The sequence below is a fragment of the Arvicanthis niloticus genome, unplaced genomic scaffold (assembly GCF_011762505.2).
Source record: "Arvicanthis niloticus isolate mArvNil1 unplaced genomic scaffold, mArvNil1.pat.X pat_scaffold_471_arrow_ctg1, whole genome shotgun sequence".
Taxonomy (NCBI): domain Eukaryota; kingdom Metazoa; phylum Chordata; class Mammalia; order Rodentia; family Muridae; genus Arvicanthis; species Arvicanthis niloticus.
In genome coordinates, this window is record NW_023046105.1 from 5,217 (window position 1) to 15,249 (window position 10,033).

Sequence of the window (10,033 nt, forward strand, 5' to 3'; positions counted from 1 at the left end):
AGAAAGGGTTTGTGAGGCTCCAATTGGAGGCACAGTGACAGAAGTTTGAGGGAGTTGGTCACACTGCACTCACAGTCCAGAAGTAGAGGAAGATGGCTGCTGGCTTTCAGAGCACTTTCTCCTTTCCATGTAGCCTGGAACGCAAGCCCAGAAAACGGTGCCGTTCACACCGAGGCTCATCTTCCCACCTTAATCAACTCAATCTAGAGCCAAGCCCCTCCCGCACACATAGATGTCCAGAAGTGTGTCTTTTAGACAATTCTAGATACTACCAGGCTGACAATATTAGCCACAATAGATCTCTCCCCCAGTTCTGAGACTTGGTGTTGCATGTATCTGTTGGCAGGGCTGGCACTCATGCCAAGTGGGAACAACTGAGAGCAGCCAGCAAACACTTGATTGGAAGATGGGAGTCTGCTATTTCCAAAGAGAACACACACACACACACACACACACACACACACACACACACACACACGTTATTGTTTGAGAATTTCACACAGTATATTTTATCACATTCTTTCCTATCCTCCAATGCCTCTGGAGAAAATATCCTAATAAATGCAAAAATCAGGCAGTTCCTTACCTAAATTCACTCACTGAAGTAAATGGACTGGGAAAGAAAACAGTGCAAGCATGAAAGCCTGCCCCTCATACTTGGGCCTCTGCAGGTGTGGTGTGCCCTGCTACAAGGGAGAGAGCTTGCTTGTGGCTCCCTGAGAATGGGGGCTGGGGGGGGGAGAGGAGGTGGGGCAGGAGTATTGGAGCAGCGGGTACCTAGCTCTTCTCCCTTGCCTTTAACTACCTTCCAATTCTGAGGTTGTTTGAAACATTTGGGCAGAATCCAGATCTTAGGCAAGTGGGGCAGGGAGCCCTACAGCCTCATAAAACCCTGAATATCAGTGAATGTTAACGGGGCTTCTCCTTGGTCTCTGCTTTGTAACACTCCAAATAAGCCTCCTTTTCAATCTTCACATCCACTCCAAAAGGTAAATATTACTACATCCATTTAGAATTTTGAAAACAGGCTCGTAGAAGCTAAGAGATTAGCCCAATACAACACAAAGGACGTGGAGTTGGAAACGGGGTTTCCTGACGTTTAGTCTGAAGCTCCATAGCATGATTTGTATTCTGCTCAGATTCAGAGGAGCACTGGCGCAAGGGTGCTCAGATTACTAATCTCCAAGAAGCAAAGTGATCTTCAAAGGGTTGGAATGTTGTCTGAGCAATGCCCGGGCATACCAGTAGGGGGCAGGAGCCTGCCACTCAAGAGGTTTACATCCTTTAAAGACCTCGCGTGCAGGAGGTGGGGGTGGGGGTGGGGGGAACTGTTCCTTTCCTTCCCCTCAAAGCAGAAGGAGCAGAAGTGGACTGCAAGATCCCTTAGTGGAGGAGGTGGAGGCCATGCAGGATACTAGAACACTCCTGGAATTGTAACATAAACAATGCCACCTGCCCTTTTCTAACCTGGAATCATTTCCCTCTACACTTGGCTTCTGCATCCAGGAAAAGAGCATCCTGTCTTCTGTCTGTGAGAGTATGGGAACACTTAAAGGCCCTTTGCAGACATTATGCGCATACAGGTCAGTGGAAGTGAGTTCACGGGCATTCAGCATGCAGATCTCATGAGCTCGTGAGGCACAGGGATGGCACAGAGGTACGGGGAATAAGGAAAAGGAAATGTTGCTGCTTCCATCTGGATGGGTCACGTGGACATCAGCCACATCCTAGTTTAGTCTGTTTCAGGTCGGCTGCCTGTCCCCTGGGGTCCTATGTGGAATCTTGGGGTCAGCAGCTGAGGGGCCCCGGGGTTTGGATACACCTTTAGCTTCCTCAGCCCTCTGCAGAGTCTGCTGCAGCTAACGCAGCTGAGAACTACAAATGCTGCTGTGAGGCTGAGCCTGAGAAGCCAGAAACCCCAGAGCCCTTGAACTGTCACTCCCAGCCAAAACTCATCTCAATGTCTAGGGTTTTTCAAGATGGCCTGAGGACACAGCTTACTGTTGTTACCAAGCTAGAGGCCCAGGAAGCAGGTAGAGAGAGATCTGCTTGAGTTCTGTTTTAATAAGACCAAAAAAGCTTAACAGAGTCATACCAGTTCTCCAACAAGCAAAACTCTGACTCCAGTCTCGGGCACTAAAGCACCATCAGTTTGCACTGGACCATGTGTCAACACAGGCCTCCACCTCTTTTCAATCCACTCTCCTAAACTTCTGTCATAGAAATAAAGGGCAACGGTCGTTGTGATTTGCACTTCTCTGGAAATTATTGATATTGAACACCTTTTCATGTGCTCATCAGTCAGTTGTGTATCATTTTTGTATGTGTGTGCATGCTCGTGTGTGTGTGTTTATGTGTATGTGTGTGTGTTTGTACTCAAGTACCAGTGTGAGTGTGGAAGCCAGACGTCAGCTTTGGACACTGTCCCTCAAGTGCCATAGCGTTTGTTTTTGCAGTAGGATTTCTTCATGGGCTGGAGCTTGCTGATTCTCCTAGGCTGGCTGCCCAGCAAGCCCCAGGGATTCTCTTGTCTCTGGCCCAGCATTGAGATTACAAGCACAGAACCATGCCTGGCTATTTGCAAGGGTTGTGAGGATCAAACTCAGGTCCTCATGCTTGTTCAGCAAACACTTTCTACCTACATCTCTATGTCATCTTTTTAATAGTGGATATTTATTGTGGAAAATAGTGGGTTTTATTCTAATTTTCTATATATGTATATGATATACTTTGACTATATTTAGTCCCATTGCCCTCTCTTGTCCCCTTTCCTCCTCCTATGGACCCCCTTTCCTTGTTCCAAGCAATCCTTTGACTTCTCTGTCTTACTTTTTAAAAATCTAAATGAGAGACCACATGGCAATTTGTCTTTCCAAGTCTAGCTCATTTTGCTTAACATAATCATCTGTAGATCTATTTTCCAGACAATGGCATAATTTTATTCTTTTTAGCTAAAAAAATATGTATCAACTCTGAGTTACAAACTTACTTTTGTGTCAGGTTATTTGATCTTTTGTTATTGAGTTTTAGTTTTTTACTTATTCTAGATAAACAGTCATCAGACATTCTGATACAAATATAATTTGTAGCTATCCCCTCTCATCCTCTGTCACCCTTTCACTCCTTGAATTGTATGCTTTGATACACAAACAACTTTTAGTTTGGTGATCTCTCAGTTGTATGTTTTTGTTTTTGTTATCTGTACTTTTGGTATCACATCCAAGAAATAGTTGCCAAATTCAATATTGAGTGTTAGGGATGTTATAATTTGGCCGTTTTGTTTTTTATCAGCCTTTCATTCATGCGTTATTCTTTGCGTGTGGTATGAGGTACTGGCTCATCACCAACTGTCCAACACAGTTTGTTAAGACCAGCCCTTTGGTTCAAGGCCCTGGCACATATTTAGCAGAGGACTGCTTTGTCTGCCCTCAGTGGGAGAGGATGCTGCAGGGAAGGGGTGTGTGGGCAGGACACCCTCTCAGAGGTGAAGGGGAGGAGGGATGGGGAAGAACTCTTTGAGGGGAGACCAAGAAGGAGGGCAATATTTGGGGTGTAAGTAAATAAAATAATTAATAATAATAATAGACCAGCCCTTCCCCATTTGCAGCTCTTCATGCTAGTGCCACAATGTTTTGATTGCTGTAAGTTTATAATATATTTCTAATCCAGGAAGTGTTTGTCTACCATGCTTGCTCTTCTTAGCAGGTTGTTATTTGAGCCCCTTGAGATTCCGTATTAATTTTCCCATGAATAGAAAACTGTTTCTACAAAAAAGTACTGCTGGAATTGCTTAGGGGTACATTGACAATGTAGACCCTATCAGACAGTTCGGGCATCTTAACATTTAAACTTCCAACATGAACACATGGTCACATGGTGCCTTTAAGGGTTTTTTTGTTGTTGTTTTTGTTTTTTTGGGTTTTTTTGTTTTTTGTTTTTGGTTTTTCGAGACAGGGTTTCTCTGTGTAGCCCTGGCTGTCCTGGAACTCACTCTGTAGACCAGGCTGGCCTCGAACTCAGAAATCCGCCTGCCTCTGCCTCTGCCTCTGCCTCCCAAGTGCTGGGATTAAAGGCATGCACCACCACCGCCCGGCCAAGGGTTTTTTTTGTTTGTTTGTTTTTTGTTTTTTTTGTTTTTGTTTTTTTTTAAGTTTAATGAATGTAACCTTTACCATCACAGTCAATTACCTTAAAAATATCTAATTCTTTTTGACACTGTGGTAAATGGAATTGATATTTAATTTCCTTTCTAGATTGCTCATTATTAGTGTATAGAAATACTTTTCTGACCATTGATGTTTTTTTTTAATGGAACCTCTAATTCATTTTTAAGATTTAATCACATTGATATTGCGACTTCTGGCCACTTCCTTGTATGTCACTGTGGGTCTCTGTTCATCTCCATCTCTTCTTAGTGACCTGTTCCCTTAGTGAGGCAGCTCTAGGTGTCTTTCAGCAAGGGGCATTCATGCCTATGTCCTTTTACAGTTAACTGCTAAGTTTCTTTATGGCCTATACCCAGGTGTAGGAATGGTAGGAACTGGGTCTGGGATTCATAGAGTTGCTCCATCAGATACAGCCAGAATGTGCCCCAGCAAAGCCACACCAGTCCTTACCCCAGTGGGCTCCTTAGACCTCCATCTCTGCACAGAAGGGCTAATGTTTTAGCTTCTCCACTTTTCTTGTTTGCTGGCTGCGTGGGTATACAACGGTGTTCTATCCTTTTAATTTTTATCGTTAATGTCGTTGGGTATCTTATACATTTGACAACCATCTGGGTCTCCTCCTAATTAATTATTCATTCAGTTCACCAAAAGTCATCTGACATTTCCTCTCTTTTCTATTGGTTTATAAGAGATGCAAATATAATCTAGGTGTACAACCCCTTCTGGATGCAAATACTCTTCCAAACTATCATTCGGTTATATGTACATCACACTAAAATAAATATGCACTTTGGATATAATCAACTCCATCAGGTGCCGACCATGTGTTTATACTTTCCCACTTCAAAGTGACAAATTCCATTTTTTTTTTTTCATACTGAGTTTACATGTCACATGAGGTAACAGTGTACTTTGCTTTTCAACATAGGATGAGCTAGCTAGATCCCACTGCTGATCTCCAAACTCATCCTTTCCTTACTGTTTTGGGTCTGCCTCTATCACAAAGGTCAGGTTTTTATGTATAATAAGGAGGCTGGCTTGACATCTTTGTTTTGTTTCATAATAGATGCCCATTCTCGTCCAAACATCACACGCGCCTCATTTCTCCTATGGCCTTTTCACGTCCATTATAAAATATGCCTCTTTAGTTCCTAAAACAATCCGATGGAATTTTAGTTTGCAATTTGATTGAATTTATAAATTAACTTGGAGGAAATAGCCACATCAAAAATGTTAAGTCGCTGGTGCTGGAGAGATGGCTCAGTGGCTAAGAGCACTTGCTGCTCTTCCAGAGGTCCCACAGTGGCTTCCCAGCAGACATGTCAGATGGCTCAGAACCGCCTGTAACACCACATCCTCTCTGGCCTCTCTGGCACCCACACACATGGCACATATATACACATGCACACACACAAAACACATAAGTAGAGATTATAAATGTATTGTGAAGATGGTTAAACTATCCCATCAGTGAATGTAGAGTCTTATTTCTCTTAGTTCTTCTTTCAGGCCAGTTTAATGTTTTTCTCCTTAAAGGGGGCAACACTTCTTGAAAGAATAATTCCAAGTGTCCCAGAGTTTGTTTTTATTTTGCATTTACTATTCTAAAAATCTTGTCTGTCCTCATACATTTTACATTTTAATATACCTTTTATTGCCGGTATCGAGGAGTGACATTCATCTTTGTAAAATAATTGGTATCAAGAAAACTTGCTGAACTTTTTTTTAAAAAAAAAAGATTTATTCATTTTATGTATATGGGTACACTGTCTCTGTCTTCAGACACACCAGAAGAGGGCATCAGATCCCATTACAGATGGTTGTGAGCTACCGTGTAACTGCTGCCGATGGAACTCAGAACCTTCTTGCCAGCCCAGCCTGCTGAACTTTGATTAGATCTGATAATTTGTTGATTGAGTTCCTTGATTGTGTGCCGTCGCCTTTACTTCCTCCCTATAGCTTTTATTTGTTTGTTTGGCTTTATTGCTTTGGTTAGGCCTATAACACTCTCTTGAACTGTGGCAATGGTAGCAGGCCCTTTGACTGCAGGCATAAGCCTAAAGTTTCTTTGTGTCCTCTATTGGGCACAAACAATCAGTGAATAGCCTCATCCAATTGAGAAAATAGAACATAGAGATGTTTGTTATTTCTTTAAAATCCAAGTTTTTTAGGCTAAGTTTGGAGGAAAAAAAAAAACTTTACTGAGATATAATTATGAACTTTATTTCATGAACACTTCAGTCCATTAATGGTGAAAATTGTGGGTTTTTTTTTCCTCAAATTAAACTTTCCTACTTTAAAAATAAGCTTTTAAGTGGTTTGTTTTTATTTATGTGTATGAGTGTTTTGCCTACATATGTCCATGCACCATGCGTATTCAGTGCCCCCAGAGGCCAGAGAGGGCATCCGATCTCCTGGAACGGGAGTTATTGGATGTTGAGAGGGCCTGTATGGGCACTGAGCAGCCAACCTGGGTCGTCTGCAGGAGCAGCTAATGCTCTAAACCAGTGAGCCGTCTCTCTAGCCTCGGTTGTAACTGTTTTTTTTACTTTGTTTCCTTTCTATTAGCATTTATTAGTTCATTTGTTTATTTTGTTTCATTTGTTTATTTGTTGAGACAGACCTGGAGCTTGCTATGTAGATCAGGCTGGCCTAGAACTCACAGAAATCTGCATGCCTCTGCCTCTTGAGTGCTGCTATCAAAGGATACATTCTGATGTTTGGCCTGGCTTGCTAGCATTTATTAACTGTAGAAAATAATGGGTCTCACTATGACATGTACATGATACACTTTGACCGTCTTCAATCACCTAGCTGCACATCCGGCTCCCCTGCCCACTGTTCCCTGAAACTTTTTTATGTCTTATCTCGACTTGACTTCTATCTTACATACACATATGGTTAGCTAATATTTTATTTAGAATTTGGAAGCATGAAGTATTACCATCCTTATCTGACTTTGTACTAAAGGTTAGTCTCACAATGGAGTAGCTCACTTCTCTTTTCTGGAACAGCTTGTATTTGTCTGGGGATTATCTCTTCCTGTAACAAGAACAGAACTTACCTGTGGCCTGAGTCTAGAGCTTTTCAGGAAGGGGAGGGTTTTTGATCAGAGTGCAGTTCTTTACTGAATGCTTGAAAAAAAGTTGGCTTGTTATTTAATTCCAAGTTTGGAATTTTATAGTTTTACTAAAAAGAAATCTTTATCAATATTAATAAGCTTCCAAAGTATAAATTTGATAATTATCATGAGCCTAAAACGTTTGTTAGATCTGTGGACACTTTCAGTACTTAGCATGACTTTCATGTCTCTTCTTAATCCCTTCAGCAATCTTAGCATCATCCATGTACATACATGTACATGTGTACTTTAGAGTTTATTATTATGTGTATTCGAGTATAATTCCAATGTGGATGTTACTGGCTCATACGCTTGTGTGTAGAGGTCAGAGGTCACCTTTGTGAATTGGTTCTCTTCTTTCACCTTATGTGTGTCCTGGGAATTATATCCAGGTCATCAGGCCTGCATGGCAAGTGTTTTTTACCAATGGAATCATCTTGCCAGTCCCCGTAACACTTGACTTCTCAGAGTGTGTGTGTGTGCATGCGTGTATGTGTGCATGTGTGTGCGAGAGAGAGAGAGAGAGAGAGAGAGAGAGAGAGAGAGAGAGAGAGAGAGTTGGAACAGGTTTTACTGTAGCAACAACTACTCTGAAACTTACCGTGTAGCTCAGACTGCCTTTGAACTCCTGGTGATCCTCCTGCTTCAGCTTCTTGAGTGCTGGAATTACAGCTATGAGCTACCATACCTGGCTTATACAATATGTTTTCTTTAGATTTATTCTGGATTTTTTGTCGTTATTGTTTTTGTTTGTCAGAATATGCTATAGAACATTTAGCTACAAGAAGTTTTCCAGAAGAGATTTAGAATAAAGTTATCTAAAATCTTAAATATTTGATACTAATTTTACTTTTATTTAAGCGACAGTTTGTCTGGGTATGAATTTGTAGGTATGAAATCCCTTAAATATTACTTAATTGCCATATTCAGTTTCATCATGAAGTTTTTGATGTCCTGGTGTTTTCCATCTAAAGTTTCCCTATTGTCTGTTAGTGTTTTGAGACTTCTCTTTGTCATTTATGTTCTTAATTTCACTATAGAGACCTGGGTTTCTTTTCTGTCTCTTTTGTTAACCCTAAGAATCCATTCAATCTGATGTTTCCTATTTTATTTCTAAGTAGTGCTTAGTTACTATGCCTTCAAAAGTAGTCTTCCTTTGTTATTCTGGCTCCAAAGCCTGTGCTCCTAACCACTGCACCCTCTGAAAAGAGTAATCCTTGCATTTGTCTGTGGAGGTCTTGCTGCTCTCCAACACACTGTAAAGGGCAGAAATGAGTCCTACTTGATCTCGGTGTGCACAGTGCAGCCTTGTCTATTGTCTGAGTGAATGGATTAATGAATGAACCAAGAAAATACAGGGGTGGAGGGATGGAGCATGAGCACACGGTGGAAACTGCTGAGTCACGACTGCAGCATGTGCCCACACCCAGGGCATGACCTCTGTCAGAGTGGCAGCCCCTTCAGCAGGCTCCTCCTTGTGGGAGGGAACTCCGGAGTCAACCAGCCCAGCCCAGCCCAGCCCAGCCCAGCCTTGACACAATGACCTCTGCTAGCTCCCTACTCAGTTTTCATTCTGACTGTCTGACTTGACTTCTTGGCTTCTTCTTGAGCCTTGTTTTCTTTTCTATAATTGGAGACAAAAATCATACTGCCCCACGAAGCTCTCAGGGATAAGAAGAAACAGAGGAGACCTTCCTGTGCTCTGAACACACAAAGCATGGCGTTACTCTCACCACAGCATGGATTCACACATACACACAGCAACCTCTACCCTGGAGTCTGAGGGCCCAATGTCCAAATGTAATGTGGACCCCTTGCTCTAATCCTGCTGTGTCCAGGGGGGATAGACTTCCCAGGGGTCTGCAGCTATTGGATTGCTGGAGTCTTTCTAGGGACTTAAGTCCAATGGAGCAGTAACTCCATGGCAGCAATCCATCCACAGTTTGGTTCTTCTTTTCTATACACTCAGCCATGATTTCCCTATTAGCCTCCACCAATTTCACTGGCTCTCCCCTGGCCTTCCCTGGGGCTAAAATGCCCAACACCTTGCATTTTCCCTTTCCCTCTGCCCAGCAGAACTTATTATCCGACATCAACATAATACAATTCTCTAGGCCTACATGGAGGAATTCAAACTAAGGTTGTCATGTCTGTCTGTCTGTCTGTCTGTCTGCCTGCCTATCTATCTATCTATCTATCTATCTATCTATCTATCTATCTCTGTGTGCACATGCATGTGCACACACGAGCATGTATATATTCACAGTAGTAGAAATTGTCAGGTCCTCTGCTTGGTGGGGAGCAGGGGAGAGGTACATATTGCAAATTTCTCCAGTAGCCCACTTAGGAGTAATAAAGGCCCAGCCCTTTCCCTGCTAAGTCTGTTCCCTCCAGGACCCCAGCCACCAGCTCATGAGAAACATGACCTTTACTTAAGGTGTCTGTCAGCAGCCAGAACTAACTCTTACCGATCCCTGGTATTTCATCTCTTCAGTTTGTTTGTTTAAGTAAGCATGATGATCCTTCAAGATTCCAACCTTTTTGTTTTTTGTTTTCTCATAACTGATCCCCTCACCCCCACCAGCCTTCTTCAGATATTTATCCTAAGGGCTAAGAGGCAGGGAAGTGGATTAGATTATCTTGAGTGACATTCAATCCTGAGCAAAATGATTCTGAAATTCAAAAGCATGATCAGAACCAACCCATCAGGTCCTCTAATGATTACATCAGTTGTAGGGATGGAGGC